This window comes from Dermacentor variabilis, chromosome 5, assembly GCF_050947875.1.
Source record: "Dermacentor variabilis isolate Ectoservices chromosome 5, ASM5094787v1, whole genome shotgun sequence".
Taxonomy (NCBI): domain Eukaryota; kingdom Metazoa; phylum Arthropoda; class Arachnida; order Ixodida; family Ixodidae; genus Dermacentor; species Dermacentor variabilis.
The window spans coordinates 34,652,753-34,670,641 of record NC_134572.1 but is presented as its reverse complement, the minus strand read 5'-3'; positions in this window follow the sequence as shown (position 1 = coordinate 34,670,641).

Below are 17,889 nucleotides of genomic sequence, written 5' to 3'. Positions count from 1 at the left end.
CACAGTGAGTTATAAGGGACGCCTTAATGCTAGATACCGGAATAATTTTGACCATTTGGAGTTCTTAACCCACGTCCGAATCACTGTACGCTAGCGTTTTTTAGTTCCGCCCCGGTCGGAATGCGCCCGCCGCAGCCGGGATCGAAGCAGGGACATCATACTTGGCCGCGAAATGCCGTAGCCATTGAGCTACCGTCGCGAGTGCCGCTTACAGAACCTGGTAAAAACATTAGCTATTGACCCACTTCGTTTGACAGCTAATGGTGAAACCATGACGTGCGCGTAGATATATTGCTGTCAGCAGTATGGTGACATCGTTGACACGTATTTTCACCAGATGTGGGTTGCGCAAGCACAAGCACATACACATGCCGTGCGCAAGTATGCAGCTATGTGTGAGCCCATATAAGCTCGCGAGAGCTGGCACCAGTATATTTCAACTTTACATTCATATCAGCTCTTCCGCTATATTCCCACGCTCTCTCCTAAGGCCGCTTTCATACCATTTTTTTAACGCTCACCCAATGATTTGGGTGATAGGATCTTTACCTAAGCTAAGTGGCTGATGCGTTGAACGTGTTGCATGCGTACATAGTCATTACGGCAAGCATCAGTGGCGCGCCGCTAGATGCAGAGTCAACTGTGCTACATTTGTATTACACTGCAATATAAACGTCCACAAGCCATAAGCGTTCCTTCAGTACAAAATGAGGTGTAGAAGGTGCACTTATGATGTGCTGGTAATACTACAAAAATATCAATTAATTACGGCCTCCCACTCCGCTGCGTATAAGCCCATGGCAAGCTATACACGAAACGCCGCACGAGTTTTGGAGTTAAGCGAAGGGCCAGAGGAACGAGAAGCTTGAGTGCAAGCTTCATTGTGCAAGGGCCCCAACACAGCTTAACACGAAATCTGTGAAATTCTTCACCCATAACTGCTTGCGTTAAAGACAGATGACTAATGAAGAACTACAGTTTTGTTCAGAGTCTACCACCGTACTCCGTTAAGACGAAGTATGAGTTTTCGCCACTAAGAAAACATTGAGTATTAGCGTGCATTATTCATTCACATTGCTTGTTATAAAATTAAATGTGGTAGTGGTGGCGGTGCGTTCCATCTACAGGCGGGGTTATCATAGCAATCGAGGCCAGAAATTGCTCCACCTTAGTGTCTCTTTCACTGTCACTGGAGTCTTTACCGTTTGTAGAACAGAACAGTTCCTCATAGAAGTGTTAGAAGAAGGCGTAAAACCTCATTTCGTGCTACAGCGGATCCTTCCGGAAGCAGTAGGTTGCAAAGACGCATGTGGGAGGATTTTCTTTTGCAATCTCTCAAGAAGGGCGTCCTTTTCAACACGTTAGCTTGGCCACTACCTCAGAAAGTGTTCAATGTCTGCTGCTGCATCGCGCAAAGTACAGAGCTGAGATTTTGTACGTTCCGTCTTGAATACCCGTGCAAGCGTATAAGCAGGATATGTTCTTATTCAACGCAATAGCGAAGCTTGCTCTGTGAAAATTGACACAAAATTTGCAGAGGCTATAAGTTTTCGAGATACCACTTCAAGTGACTTAACTGATAAGCAGCGACCACAGCCAGCTATCGCATTTCGCATGTAAGGAAACTAGCATCCACAACCTAGCGGTCATTCGTTTACTGCAGTGCATATTTTCTTACAAAAATAAAAATAAATGAAACTCTTGGTTGATCGAGTCAGAAAAAGTCAAAATTAGGTCCCAGTGCCTACAGAGGAACTACTACTTATTTCTTATATTTTCTTTTTATTTCAGGTAGAACTGGTGTCATTTCTTGGAACAAATTTTCTAGGAATATGGAACTTCAGTCTTGGGCATTTCGGGAAGGAAATTAGTCCTGCAGCTAGGCCAATCGTCGATGTTGTCGCCTATGCAGCTGACGTGGATCACTTAAGAATATTCAAAATCAAACAAGAAGATTGCGGGATATAGCAAGCATTAAAGATACAGCGTTCAGGTTAGAAAATCAGTGCATGGCAATTATAAGGGTCACGGCATTGGGCAAGAAAGCCGAATATGCATTCTAAAGTGCACCACCTAAAAGCACAGACTAAAAATGTCACTTTTAAATTTAAGTTGGTTGTGTGTTGAAAAATCATGCTAATGACATTGCATAGCTAGCCGGGTAAAAATTATAAGCGCAGGCCCAACAAAATGTAAAGAGATCAGATATGTACTAAAACATTTCTCTTTTCATTTATTTTCTAGATATGTAACTAAAAAAGTAGCAGGCGCCTCCATTAGCGATGGCTACTCCTGTTCACAGGTCAAGGGATACTGAAAGTGCTTAAGGCCGAAAAAACGCTGAAAAGAGCCAAATATCATGAATATTTGACTCTACCCTCCCCCCCCTCCACCACTGGTCAGGTTATGTGATATGAATACGTAATTTTCTCTATCTTCCGGTTTACTGTGACTCTCTCGTGCTGCGCTATTCGCAAGAGAACCTGTGGTTTTCCTCGCATAACACGAAACCTTAAACATAAGCTCTACATATTTTAACTCTCAAATCCCCTTAAGAAAGCATGTGAACACTCGCAAGTTTTCGCATACATTCCTACCCAATGTTTACATTTCATTGGGATAGCCGACACTACCGCACGTGGCGATTCCAGAGAAGCAGAAACAATTCGGCTTAACTTTTCCAGTGCCCGCAGTACAATGTGCAGAGACGATCGTTTTCCGTCGTGCTGAATAAGTTCGACGAGCAGCCTCTGTCGGAAGAAAGAAGTTTACAACATTCGCGTGACTTAATATATCATCAGAAGGCCTTGAGAGCTTGCCTCCTGTGTGAACGCCTGGGATTGGAAGGTCTTTTCTGTTACCTGTTCATCGTATTTTTTTCTCTCTGTTTCTTTGCCTTCTTCACTATCACTATATGGCCCACACCAGTGCAGGCTAGCAAACCGGGAACTTGCTTTTGGTTAACATCCTTGCTTTTCTTCTCTCTTGTCTTCCGGGCACATATAGCGAAAACGATAATTGCTACGTAGTAAAAAAGGTGTACACAGGTGCGCTAAATGTTTTATTTCAACGTCATCATCTCTAATCGTAACAGAAAAGAACGTTATAAACTGAGCACACGTTGGAGCGATGCAATAAAGCAATTGTACTAAAAAGAGCCGATGGAGTAGGACCGTACACCCCGTACAGTCCGTATATTACATTTCTTAGTATTTGTTTGATTTGGTGCGGGGGCATTCAACCATTGCCCTTGCAAAAACACTTTCATATTAATCTGTAAAAAGGCCAAAAACATTGATTGGTTCCCGTGCAGAATACAATAATTTTTTAACATGTATATTCATTTTATTACAACAATACAACACATTCAAGCTCTAAAAGATTTTATAAGCTTGTTTTTTTTTAATGTTACGAATACTGTGTTCTAGATCTAGAACAGACCTAGATCTTCATCTACTTCTAGATCAAGATCCTGCCTTCTCAAACGCATATCATGAATGCATAAAGCGAGTAGTTCGAATAGTAAAATCAACCTAACTATTGCTTTGGTGCGCGCAGATTGCCGTATAGACAATATTATTTTCTGTATATGAATACGTGAGGACTACTGCATGCAACAGTATGGAAAGTGTGCAGGCTTTCTTTTTCGAGTTTAGGGAGGTGTTTAGGAACAATATATTCAGCATGGCTTCCTAATGATGGCTTCCTAAGGATGGCTTCCCGCACAAATTGATGCGACTTGTGCACTGTCTAGTGGTATCCGCGGGTATTTATGGCTTGTGTAAAAAGGACGTATAGGAGAAAGATGAATCTCAATGCTTCTAGAAAATGAACACGCTGAAGCTATAATTGCAGACTGGCACTTCAACTGATCCCGCATACTTCCAGAATCTGGTAAACACTATCCAGCTAAATTGACAATCTTTGTTTGACCCTCACTGTTCTGGCCGCTTACCCGCCGTGGTTGCTCAGTGGCTATGGTGTTGGGCTGCTGAGCACGAGGTCGCGGGATCGAATCCCGGCCACGGCGGCGGCATTTCGATGGGGGCGAAATGCGAAAACACCCGTGTGCTTAGATTTAGGTGCACGTTAAAGAACACCAGGTGGTCAAAATTTCCGGAGTCCTCCACTACGGCGTGCCTCATAATCAGAAAGTGGTTTTGGCACGTAAAACCACAAATATTAAAAATTATTCTCGCCGCTTCATAGTTTGCATGTTTGATAAACCAGATGCTGAAGATCTGCAAGCCACAGCTATTATAGAAGTGTTCCGAAATGCGCCTGATTCGCGGTTCTTTTGTGTCCTTCAGTGAACTGACTAGTCTGTTTCACGCGGAATATAGCAAGGGGCCAATATAATGAACTGCGTGCGGTCATTGCCATAAAGAACAAGCTGCAGTGTACAGCAAGTACACTGACCTGTTTTTCCGATGTTGATCACAGTCTGTCTCACCCAACAGCCAATAACGATAAAAGACAGAAGCAATGCAACAAACAACTCGACTATTACTATTATTTTTATGAGTGAGTTTACGCTACGAAGGACCACGAGGAAGATGACATGAATATGTTTTTGATCCCAGTATACAGGTGAGGATTGAGCTGAGGTAGCTACGTTTGTTATGTCCTGGAATTGGAAGACAAAGCGAACGATCACAAGGAAGAAGTGCGCCAGCCACAGATGCCGCCTGTTGTTGCTTTTTTAAGAGAAGCCACTTCCGAATTCGAGCGGATGGGAAAGTTAGAAAATAGTACGAGATAGCTCAATCTGGGCATCATGCTCATCCGTTTTGCCAAGGCTCCTGAAACCGCATAGAGTAGACTAGAATTCGGAATAACGTGTAGTCTAAGTTCTGCATATGTTATAGCTGTAGAGATAGAAATACCTCAGTGCTACTGAAACTACCAGGTAAGACATTTCTGGTTTTACTTCTCGCTTACTTTCCAATACTAATCGGCGATCTGGGGAACACTTCCTTGTGACAGCTGCTCCTATGTACACGTGGCAGTGAGAGTTTAATGCGTAGTTCGATGATTATCTTTAGTCGACATATTCCGTTTAACTAAAACATCGTAATTTGTGCGTAACGTACGACACAGTGATGCGACATTTTTCATACAAGATCAGAGTCTGTGCTTCCCTACTCATTATACGTACTTTCTTGTGTGAGCATAGCACTTTTCAGATAAGTAGATCAACAAAAAAATCGTAGATCAGGGTCATGTTCACTGTATAATTGCTAAAGGACGTTTGACTGAACATCTTAGTTACTTTTTCTTTTGCCTTCTCCAGGAGGGCATGCATGTTCTTCCGGCCGCCTCATCTCAACAAACGTTCCTTCCCGCAAGCACCGTTACGGTTGTATTGCACAGGCACAATTGACATATTGACGTATTCGTGTACATGTAGTTGCCCGGAAAGCTTACCGAGCACAACTAACTTCACCGACGAACGCGATGCACGTCCTTCTCACCGCATGGCGTTGTTCACAGCTGCAGTGGTAATGACACTGAGGCGGGCGCTAAATAACAAAAGATCGGCTCGTTTTCGCTTGCACGTAAGCTCCGACGGGAGCACACACCCGGTGCCACCTGCGTGTAATGGTCACTTTCTTTCGTACCAACATTTTCGCTTTCAGTGAGTTGGTTTATTTGGGAGAGCTTCGCAGCGTTGCAAAGAGTGTCTTTGGTTTTCTTTTAACTTCTGTGCAGGCGGATCGGTAGTATATTGTTTTCGGCCCGATGCTTTACGTTACTGTTCCCGTGCATCTAGACTTTTCGGCGTAACTTCGGTACATCCAATAAACGAAGCTAATGGCGAGTGCAATGGTATCATCGAAATTTACAACAGCTGTTGCAAACGGCGATTCTCGTGCCAAGTATTGGAAATAGTTTGGCGCCTTTCTGCAACGTTCTCCTCCATCTCGTAAGAGGCACATAAACGCCGGTGCTTCTATCTTTTGTCTTTCTTGAGGGCGACTGGCCTATGTGAATGTCTTCGACTCGCTAGGCCATCCGCGTGCGTGCACGAGCTCACCGCGGCTTTGCCCTCTCTCCCCTCCCTCTCTCTATCTTATCCTTCTATTCCCTTTTTCCCGTTCCCCAGAGTGGGGTGGCCAACCAGACGCATTTTTGGTTGACATCCCTGCCTTCTCTGTTTATTTCCTCCTCCTCCTGCGGCGGTTCTATCAAAGATTCCATGCGTTAGGCGTGCTGGGAGAAGTACTGTGTTGAAGCAGCGCCTAAACTACTGTGATAATACTGAGTTACTACATGTGGCTACAAGCTGATGGAAGAGGAGAAAGGGTGTTGCCTACCGAAGGCGAACCTAATTTTGCAACAGTTGCTGGCAACCGCTCCGCCTGAACGTTACCTATAAAACCCGATATGGTCTGCAATACTTCACAGTCTAACTAAATTAACAACACGAGTTGTGGAAAACAAGTTGACAGTGAGAGAAATGTGTTGCAGGTTTTTCAAACCACGGCAACCCACATGGCTTACGGGTGTTGTAGCGGAAGTTGGCTCTTCAGACTCTGCCAATCGCTAGCCTCAACGGGTCAAATATAAATATTAACTGGTGTTGCCACTTTGTAAAACTACCTCTGCACGCCTAACGCACTTTAGGCGTATAATAGACGCAAGAGTCATTAACGCAGGTCACGTACACGCAGAAAGCTGAGCAGCGCCGTGATCGCCTTATATTGTGACGAATGTAGAGGCTGGTACTTCAGTTTTATATATATTACTTGAGTGCTACCAGCGGTTGCATAGATTCTGTGCACTGTGAAAGATATTCAAGTCAATAAAAGGTTACCGTATTATCACAAAGCTTGTAAACGTGATTTGGGTGCATAACATATTGCGTAAATATTCAGTTATACCTTTTAATAACATCCAAGGTGAAACAACAGACATCAAGTTTTCAAATGCTGAAACAGATAAGTTTGCACCTACGTTGTTGTTTTCTTTTTTTCTGACAGTTTTCTTCTTTCAATACCTTTTGTTCCAAATGAGATATTCTTTTTTGAATATTATTTGAAAGCTACCGATGGTCTCATAGATTACGTGCACTGTGATTTATAGCTTAGGTACATAAAATGGTCACTGTTCTGACCTGACACGCTTAAACTTGATATAAACACCGTTTATTTCATGAACTAGTGAGTACCATGTTGAGTCTTCATCTTCTTCGTCTGTATATACTTAACTCAATCAAAATGTTCATTTATAATCTTCATCAGCTTCTGAAGAGAAACACTAGGTGTCAAATTTCACTCGCCACATTAGGCCCAATTCTGGATATGCTTGAAAAAGAAAGCATGAAATTGCACTCGATAACGTGTTTGGTTGTTCAGCTGAACTGAGGCTTTTCGAAAAGTATTTCATAGTTTTCTTCTCAAGGCATAGCGAAATCAATGTAGGAGTGCGCATATGAGCGTCCTCTCAAGTACTGCATCCCGTTACCTTATTTGGTTCTTACCAGCATCGTTCACAGGGGGCACCTAGAAGATAGCTGAAACATTCTTTTCCCCGTGCCTTAGCGTGAGTGTTTGTGCGGTGTGAGATTAAAGGGCACTGGTGTAAACGGGGAGACCGCTTTTATTTTCGGAGAGTGCAGGAGAATGTCGCAGAGTGTCGCAACCTTGATATGTATAGCTGTTCAGTCGAGAAATCAACCGGTACGCTATCTGTGCCGAACATTGAATTTTCAGGCGGTGCTGAGAGTTTCTGCCCCGTAACTCTTAAGCGAATTCCATTGTTTAGAGTGCGCCAGACCGGAACCGCGAGGATCTCGGGAGGAAATTGGTCCGGAGAACTGCTGAGAAGGCGTTTTCGTTATGCGGACTTAGCAAAACTAGTATATTACAACAAATGGGTGAATTGAAGAACGATGCATCCAGTTGATTGGATTGAGATCAGTTTAAACTCAATGGGTGCGCGGGAAGCAATTTTCCTCGCGCAGGTGAAACGAAAACATGTTGGAATTGGAAGGGTAGCGGCGTTTCCGAAATTCCGGCAAAGTACTTGCGCTCTAGGCAAGGTTAGCTCATTTCGCATTGTCAGCTCTTACCGCTCCAAGAAACTTTGAATGACACCGTGAAAAAAAATGGTGATTTTAGAAATGTACATAAGACAATTATGATGGTAGGCTAAATGGAGTAACTTAATTTATTTCAGTCTTCTTTGTATTCTTGGTTTAGAAAGTGGAGAAACAGAGGGGAGGGGGAGTTGGAGAGGAATGATGAGTACAGACGCTCGAGTGCTGCGACCACCGAAGAGTGTCGTTTAACAAACAAAGTGAACATATTGATTCAAATAATTTTCCGAGCACAAGTGAAATTGTGTCACACCTTTAGGTTGCGGGTTATCGTATGCATATATGTCCCAAAACGTATTTGTTCACGGTCGTCCGGGAAAGAACGCATCATTGGCTATCCTGTCCAAAAATGGCTGTTAAAGAAGTTAATTAAACGCACCAATGCTGCGATGTGAACTGGTGACCAGGAAGAAGTAGCGGCTGTGCAATAGTTAAAGACCGACTACAAAAAAAGGTTAAAGACCGACTACAACAAAAAATTGCTCAGCGTAAAATGTCTTGATGAAGGTAATGAAGTCATAGAGGAACCTCCACGCAATATTTGACTCTTGAAGTACGAGCTGAAGCGTCATGAAAAGCTCCCAAGAACTGCCGTTTTTGATACTGGAACCGCAAAGAAAAAATATAACACCATTACCACTCGCCGGAAGTGACGCATGACCTGACTCGAGTATCCTTGGCACAACTTCCGCTATTGCAATAATGCAAATGTAGGATCACGGAGGCCACGCGGCGGTGGTGCGTTGATACCGGGGTGCCGGTTCTCGCCGCCGATATGTTAGGACTACCACATGCTCTGGTTGGCGTACGCGGTACTCAAGGCGTGACTATATACGCGTGTGATGACACCGTGGTGCACCATAATGTCTATAACCCGGCGGGCTGATATTTACGCGATAGCGTCACTCCCTGGTGCGCACCAGGTCTGCTTATGGGCTGCTTAAATGCGGCTTAAAAAAGAAAACAAAAACAACTATAAAGTAATCACCTTGACGGCTTGCCAAGATGAGTTCGGTGGTGTATGTATGTATATATATATATATATATATATATATATATATATATATATATATATATATATATATATATATATATATATATATATATATAATATGCTGCCAAATTATTGTCTATCAACAATTCCACTCGATAACATGTTTGGTTGTTCAACTGAAGAGATGATTTCGCAGTTTTCTTTTCAAGCATAGCGAAACGAATCTAGAAGAGCGCATTTCAGCATCGTTCACAGGCAGGGCCCAGGAAAATAATTGCAACTTTCGTTATCCAAGCTCTTAGCGTAAGTGTTTGTGAGATGTGAGAATAAAAGACACTGGCGTAAAGGGAAAACAAGCCGCCAAGTTTCGCAGTAGTTCTTTAGCTCAAATAGACACGCGAGCTTTTCAGCAGTATGCGTGAAGACGACATACTTGAGTGGACGAATGTAGACAGGGTTTACAATCTCTCATAACAATTTACTCGTAACAAATTTAGAAAAAAGTGAAATGTCGTTGCAGTTGGTGTTTTTTATTCGCAGCCCGCAAACTCAGTAATCATATTTAAGTCAGTAATCTGTCCGAATCTTGTAGACCTGTCTTTCGTCAGCTGATTTATTGCTGATTTTATATTACATTTACGTTTTTAGTGCTTGCGTAGTGCGCAGAACAAATTAAAAACAGCATTAGCACATTTTCCCCCTTTATGTTATGCGAAATCCTTCAAAAGTATGCCAGAAGAGGTATTCTTTTGCGGTCGTCACAGACCCACCGCATTGGTGAGCATGTGGAGCGAATTAAACTTTCTAAACAAAATTCTGCGCAGATACACAAATGGTCACAAGTTCGCTTAACAAGGAGTTCGATAATTTTGTAGACCTTAGACTTTAGCCATTTACTAAGGTCTCAGCTCCTGTGTATTCACTAACAAGCGATCTTAAGTAAACTACTGTCTGATTCCTTGCTTCTATTAAACACAGGCTTTGACTAAGCAAACCATACAAAGACGAGGAGGAAATTGAAGTAGTGCAGACAATAGGGGGGGGGGGGAGCTGTAGTATACGAAGCGTCAAAATTCAGTTATTGTGGATAGATTATGGAACACGTTTTGCGTTTTTGTCATCGTTCTGATGTCAAATGAACTCCCTTAAGCAAGTTAGATCGAAGGTCATCGTCAGAGGCTTACAATAGAACGCGGGCATTACCACAGTTTCTGAAATCAGGTGGCTCAGTGACCGATTGCAGGCGTGATGGATAGGCCCATATGCTCGCACTACTAATGTCTCCCTCGCTTTCCTATTTTTCTCTTCATTCCTGAACACCTTCTCTTTGTGTAGGGTAGCAAACTGAACGGGTGTCCTTTCACCTCCTTTCCTGTCCTTTCTTCCTTGTTTTCGTCGCCCTGAAACAGCTCGATAATGAATTGCTTAGTCTTACGTTTGCTTGCGAACCCACACCTTCGAAGGAATTCGCAAACAAAAGACCACGCTAGTGAACATTATGAATTAGGAAAGTTCGAAGGCACCATAATATGTTCATTATTAAGCGTGTAACAATAATAAGGCGTTTCTTTATGTCAGGGGGGGGGGGTCATAAAGCGATGCTGAAACAGAATGGATCAGGCGGTTTCCGAAAGGTCAGCATGTTTTTGTCTTAGCGGAAGATATGACTTGCGGAGCTAGAAATGATTTTAAAAAATGTGCTGTGTCGCCACTAGTGTACGTACACGAAAATGCTGACAAGTTTCCTAAAGCATAAATAAAGTATTAGCGATAGCTAAGCCTAAAAAAAAGCGAATAATTATGCCCTGAGTTTCTTGCCAACGTAAACAAATATACGGCGTCAGCAAATTGCGTGTTGTTTCCATTCAGCGCTGCTAAGGAGGCAGCTCTCTATCTCGTTGATTCCGTGTTAGAAAGACATGCGAGTTGCGCAAGGAACCGCACCGCTGCAGGGATAACAAGCTGTTCGTGCCGATGGATGCTCATGGTGAGCGCAAGGCCCTTCGTGGATCACAGAGCTTACCGTCTGCAGTTGCAAGCGCAAATAATAAATACGCAAGTGTTACTACTATATACCCGCCTATCTACATATAATACCCAACTGCAAGTTCGCCGCAATCTCGATGCGAAGGGAGATTTTTCTTCAAGGCGAGTACGCCACTCTGTTAAGTGGCATCATCAATAAAGCCCCGAAGGGAGGTAGAAAACACGTAGTTGGCGTGAAGAAGAGGTAGAGATAATTTTCGTTGCAAGAAATTCCATGCTTGCGGCGGAAGCAAGAAAGTTAGAAGTATTTCACGTCTCTGACAGCGCTTTACTGGCACGCCTTAAAATGAATAGAAGTGTCATGGCTAACAACGGCACAAGAATTAAAGACGTCATGTTACTGAGTTTCTGTTGTTATTATTATTATTATTATTATTATTATTATTATTATTATTATTATTATTATTATTATTATTATTATTATTATTATTATTATTATTATTATTATTATTATTATTATTATTATTATTATTATGCTCGCACTTGCTTTCCAAAGTGCGCTTTCACATACCGCAGAAAGGTACAAAGACGCAGCGCGCCTTTCAGCCTTCAGATTTTTGTGACCTTCTCTCTAGAGTGCAGGCGACATATAACGCCCATTCAGAGTACCTGGATATCTCCATGCATAACTTTAATATTTTCCTCAAAGGAGCTGCAGAGGAATTTAAATAAGTAAACAAGATCTCTCATATCTGTTATTTATTCCGTCATTCTGTTATACGTTCTTGTTTCTCCATTTTTGCTTTGTATTCTCTTCGTGTACACATTTTATGCTTTGTTAAAATCTGTGTTCGCGAAATTATTTTCTTTTTATGTGTGTGCGCGTGCGTGTGTGTGTGTGCATGTGGGTGCGGGCATGGACTGTTTTTCCTGCGCATTGTTTTGCCGAGTGCGCCAGCACCAAGACACGCTAGGTTGTTCCTGGACACTTTAATAAGCACTTTAGATTAATTAGATTGACTGATTATTAGACAAGAGAAAATAAGAATTTTCTCGCATTCAACCAAGCGCTATCTTTGTGGCAAGGATTATATCCGGGTTAACCCGCCGTGGTTGCTTAGTGGCTACGGTGTTGGGCTGCTAACTGCGAGGTCGTGGCATCAAATCCCGGCCATGGCGGCTGGATTTCAATGGTTGCGAAATGCGCAAACACCTGTGCACTTATACTTAGGCGTAGGTTAAAAAACCCCAGGTGGTTCAAATTTCCGGAGTTCCCCACTTCTGCGTGCCTCACAATCAAATCGTGGTTTTCTCACGTAAATCCCTATCACAGTATTTTTACTTGTACCTTGCACAGATGTTTCAGCACTCGGCATTAGCAGCGCTCTCTACTATGTTGAGATGCCATTTGAGACGCAATATAGACCGCAGTTTCTAAATTATAAGCGTTGCACTCACAACTGATTCACGTATTGCTCGTAACTCATTCTAAAGCTTTGTAGAGTAAGGCTAATAGAGGTGTCTATGGTTTTTCAGTATAATCGCACTCATTATGGGAAACACTAAAAGGCGGTATTCACTGAGACATAGCCGTCAAGATGGTGATCCTGCCTGTTTCCTGAGCTTTCTGAATCCATCTGGCGCCATCGATGGCGCCACCGATGGCTTCACGTGTTACGTGATGCCATCGGGCGATAAAGGGTGGTGTACATCTGGTCACCATGGCTCTGAGTGCCTTTAACGCTCCTGGGAATAGGTCTAGTAAAGATAAATGCCGAAGTTAGTGGACGAATTGATAGCCGTCGCCGTAGCAGAATAGGTAGTGCAACGCACGCGCAATGCGGAAGTTGTGGGTTCGTTTCCCACCGGCGACCGGTTATCTTTTCGTCCACTTTCTATTCCTCTTTCCTCATTATTTTCCACATTCCAATTTCAATCACATTAATCTTACCGGTGCTTTCTTTCGCTTCATTGTCTGTTGGCTTCATGTGGTCATGATTAACAAAATCGAACCCCTCGGTTCCCTTTCTTGTCCCCTAGAATTCTATGAACGACAATAAATAAAGACTGATAATGATAGGGACGTTTATAATTAACGCGGTTGACCTGCTTCTTGCAAGCAGTATTTCTGTCAAGAGTATTCTGCCTGCTTGTCCTCAGTAAAAAGAATAAAAAAACGCTTCTTCTCTTGTTGCATTAAAAGCAGTTGCCGCTCATTCCCTCCCTTCCAATAAAGCAACAGAAGTCTTAAGATGAATAATATAATTACATACGAGGAAGACTGACTGCAACTACGCTGATGACAAAAGGCTTAGTAAGGCACAGGTCACAAGTCGAAGTACGCCGCCCGGTATACATGCACAAATTTCACCCTCGTACCTTTTGGCGAATAACGCAGCTCCTTTATATGCATTGACCGATCCTGGAAGGCACTGAACTCGACGGCACTCAGCGTCACAGATCTCTCACCGAATTCAATCACGGCGTCACACATATGGAGACAAGCACACGCAGCATTGCTTACATTGCGCTTGTGGGGCCCCATTGAGAGGAGGCCGGAGACACTTGTTTCCATATATATATTGCGGTCTTGCACCTGCTTCCAGCGAGCCCTCGTGTAGACGTGAGAAGCGCATGCAAACTAAGGGAAATAAAGGCACCCGTAGAAGGACCCACACGCCTAATCCATGGAGACATGATGTTTTCGTTCGGCTTGCGTGACACCCGTGATCCTGTCAGCGAAACATGAGACGAGGATCGAAGGGCTCTGTGTACCGTAGTGGCTACGTCAACACAAGGCGCTATTCGCCCGATTCATCAAATGACCACAGGGAGACAGCTTGAACGCAGGATTTATTGCATTTGCAGATCCAGACGCTGCGCAAATAAGAGATAGACTTCGAGTCATGGAATTGAGGATATCTCTCGCTGCGACAGGTTTCGCGTTCCGCTTTATGCACATTTTTGGAGATTTGTGGGTTCGTGAAGTGAATGCGCAAATAACAGCACTAGAAGTAAAGGAGAGCTGAGGGAAGACCACAGCACGCCAGGTACGCTAACCGGTCGTGTTTTGCATGTTCTGCTTGCTAATTAATGGACAGCACGTCAGAAAAACAGCAGAATGGACGGGAGAAGAAAACTACAGCTGCTGCACCAACTTAAGCGGAACAAGCCGTTCTGTCTAAACAGGGAGCACAAGACAAATGGAGCTCCGCTCCCTAACGTCGCGCCTTTAGCTATCGAGGAAAACGCATTGCCTGGCACCCCCCCCCCGTACTCTGGGAGAAGTACGCACCTTCTCTGTGCTTTGAGATTGCGACTGCGCTACGGGCGACGTCCGCTTGCGCTCTTACATTGTGTGATTTACCATTTGGGTGCGTATTGGGCGTAACCAGAAAAGAGACCTGTACAACATACTAGGGGAGGCTCTTGAAGGAGGGTGGGGTACCTATTTGAAACAGCGCCTGACTGCACTTTCCCAGCTTTTTCATCTTTCTGGGCGGAAGTACTGGCTCGTGCTAATTAGTGCTCTGTGGTACGTACTTGTTTGGAACTGTGCTTGCTCGTACATACCGTAGGGTTGCCTCTCGGAGCTGTCCGGAAGTTCTCACAAGTTCTTCCGGTGCCACAGGAGTTGCTCCATCGTTTTCCAAGTGCACTGCTATAGGTTCGTTTTAGGATAACATTTAATTCAATTCAATGAATAAATATTTCACTCGAAGTGCACATAAATCGACAGCACAGTTAGAGGTACGAATGGCAATAGCGCAGTAGCAGTGTCGCGTTGACAAGCCCATGGGCATCCAAGCCCTGTCGTTCACTTGGTGAGGTGCGTTCCATCATGCTGATCATACGATCATATGATCATACTGCGCTGCAGTATGATAATAAATCACACTTAGCCTGCGAGTGAGAAAGTAATTTTTGCGATGAATGAGACGAAAACACAGGTCATATAAGCATTTCCGCGTGTTGGTCATCAGGGCATTGGAGCAGTGGTTTTTCACGTCTGATTTTTTCATTCCTCAATCTCTTAGTGATAAATTTCCCAGAGTTGGAGAACTTTCTATTTTGCTCAAACAAGCTTAAAATCGAAAATTTATTTAGAGTTGGCAACGCTGCAGGAGGTTGTGTCGTGACGTCATGACTCAGCAGGTAGTCACGTGGGACCGGCACATCGCTACGTTTTGACACTCGCTCCGGCTCGCTCAGTCGTCTCCTGTGCAGCTACTCGTTGTCAGGCCTGATGTAGCAGCAGAGCAGACCACAGTTCGAGCCGGAGCGAGTCTCAAAACATTGCAGTGTGCTGCTCCCACGTGCCCGCCTTCTGAGCAATGAAGTCACAACGCAGTAACCTCCTCGGAAACGAAACAGAAACTTGCAGTAAAAAATCTATTCTACGAAATTAATCAGGTTGATCTCAGGCTCACAAGCATTTTTGCTTGGTTCCGGGGTCCCGCATCTTCAATTAGCGTAAAAGGAAGTGATGAGTCGACAATATCATGTAAGCACTCTTTAAAGGGCCCCTCACCAGGTGTGGCCATTTGGAGCTGGCGAGCACAGAGCATACATTGCGCTATAACGATCGTGTCTGCAAAGCATTACATCGTTACGCACCACAGAAAGATCTAAAATTTCAAACCCAACGCCATTTTCCCTTCTCCTCGCGCCCGCCGCGCTCCAAGCCGGAAAATGACGTGCCCGTGATAGTGCGCCTACTACGCGTGTTCGCGCTGTGACGTCGCTCGCGGTGACACGTGACTTCAAGAATAATTTATGACAACATCTGTTATTTGTGAAATATGTTGCTAGAATAGACGAATTAAAGCTTAGAGAAATAATAAAACACACAAACCGAATGTCTACATGTTCTTGTAATTCGCACAGCAGCAGAGGTTTACCTCCGTTTCGTTTGCTTGTTCCCGCGTCGGGCAGTCGAGCGCGTAGACACCGAAACTATGCCATTTTCTACCATGTTCCTGAGTGGGATCATGCTCTGTGATCCGCTTGTGTTTGCCTCCGTATACGTGTAGCACAGACTTATACCGCTAGTCAGGTGTCCTCGTGCACAACGCACCAAATCGCGTGCTGCGCAAAACGAGACAATCGCTACACCTCGTAAGCGACGCCGTCAGCGGAACAGCAGCGCGCCACACACACAAAAAAAAGGAAAAGCAAAAAAAATTTTAAGGTAGGGCCCGTGACGTATACGTCACGCGATCCTCGAAGCCTGGTATGGGAGCACGCAGGGAAGAAATTTCGCTTGCGGAGGCTAGACGGGGCAAGTGTAGAGACCGTCAAAGTTTGCGGTGAAGCTCGCCTCCCGAGATCATGTGTTTGCGACACTGAAATATTTCTATCTCGCTATTAATGAGCCGATTGGAAAAATGTTTGCGAGAGAACGCTCCCTAGAGGACACGTAACAACTTCCAGCGTATAACCAAAATTTTCAATGGGATGTGGTCAGGGGCCCTTTAACCAGGGCGCACACGCACGGAGCTCACTGTAACGTATTTCTTGCGGACTTGCATCTTCTTTTTCTCCCATAATTTAAATTTATGCTCACTTTGGCGAATGTTGTGGAAGTGTTTCACGAATAGTCTTAAAAAATTGCCTGTGCTGGGTCGGTAGCGCTTTTTTTTTTCTCGGGGGTGGCGAATAGGGGACACGCTTCGCGTTCCACATTTTCTCTTTGTTTCTGTTTCGATTTGCCGCGTGAAGTGGAGTTTTAAGAACTGCTGACCCTGCACTGTCCCTGTAGTATTTTCTCTCACGCTCATTTTTCTGATCAATAGAAGCTGTTCGCAACTTGTCGAACCCTCTTTTCGGTTTGATGCTATTTTGGTAAGTCTGCAGCGATGATTCAAGTTTCCTTTCTTTCTTTTTCTCTCTCTTTTTTTTAAATCTGCAGTATAGACATCTGTTATATGTCAGGACGTATGCTTCTTTAGTATGTCTGCGCAGACTTAGGAGGAGGTTAAACATATTCAGCGTGAATTTCCCGCCACGTATTGATCTAATTTTTCAGTATATTCGAAAGAAATAACGTTCTGTTGACTTCACCCATTTTTTTTTAATCACCTAAAACGTAGCTAACAATGAAGTCAATCATTGCAGGGACTAAAGGTTGCTGCTTCTATATCTAGATTACGCGTACAGTCTGTTCAGGGGATTAGTGGATAGTTCAAAGGGTAAGAATCGCTAGGATCATCAGGTTAAGCTTGCCCCTTAATGTATCTGAAACAAGTACGCGTGTCTTCGGAAGCTTGCTCTAAATAACTTTACAGAGCATTGCGCACATATACTTTTATAAGATTTGCACTGAACCACGTCAATTGTTGATAGTCTAATTTTAGTGCTTGAATGTTTTACGCACATATTACACTTTTATTTAGACCTGGTTGTACTGAAAAGTCAAGCATATGACAATACCAAAATTTTGCGGATGAGAAGTGGAAGTATTCCGAAATATAACGCCCCCCAAATGAAACACGGTTCCTGAGTAACGGCGATCTAAAAAAGCCATCTCCGAGTGCAAAGCACGGAAGATCCCGCTTTGAGCCATGTTAGTTTCCCTCTTAGTGCTTTTCAACAGAACGAGCAGCTCACTAGAGTATTGCGTGGGTCGATCCAGAAACTTCGTAGAGCGAGAGAGAGAGAGAGAGAGAGAGAGAGAGAGAGAAGAAGAAATCTGAAAGGAAAGGAGCTTAACCAGGAAGGAAAATTTGGTTTGTTAACTTACACTAGGGAGAGAGGGTTGGCGGCTGTAAAGAGCTAAGAAAGTCGAGAGATAGAGAGAAAGCAAGCA